This window comes from Tupaia chinensis, unplaced genomic scaffold, assembly GCF_000334495.1.
Source record: "Tupaia chinensis unplaced genomic scaffold, TupChi_1.0 Scaffold000450_1, whole genome shotgun sequence".
Lineage (NCBI taxonomy): Eukaryota > Metazoa > Chordata > Mammalia > Scandentia > Tupaiidae > Tupaia > Tupaia belangeri.
This window is the reverse complement of record NW_006159956.1, coordinates 1,005,309-1,005,655: the sequence shown is the minus strand read 5'-3', so window position 1 is coordinate 1,005,655 and position 347 is coordinate 1,005,309.

The following is a 347-nucleotide window of genomic DNA, read 5'->3' as shown; positions in this document are numbered from 1 at the left end:
AGGCTGGGGCCGGAAGGTGGCATGGTGGTTAAGGGTGCTGGACTCCCATATGGCCGACAACGGTTTGAGTCCCAGACCTGGTAGCTTACTTTCCTTCATTCTCTTTGTCTCTGTCCCTCTCTGGTCAAATTAAAATAAATAAATAAATAAATAAATAAATAAATACAATAAATATAATAAATGAAATTAAATAAAATAATTCAAAAAAAAAAAAGAGTTCAGGCTGGATGCACGGTCTCAGGAGGGGAGAGAAGATGGTTGAAAGTGGAAGTGGGTCTTGGGGCTTCCAGAAGGAATAAGAGTTGGACTGGTTCTGATCCCAGATGGAAGGAACAATCTAAGCCCCT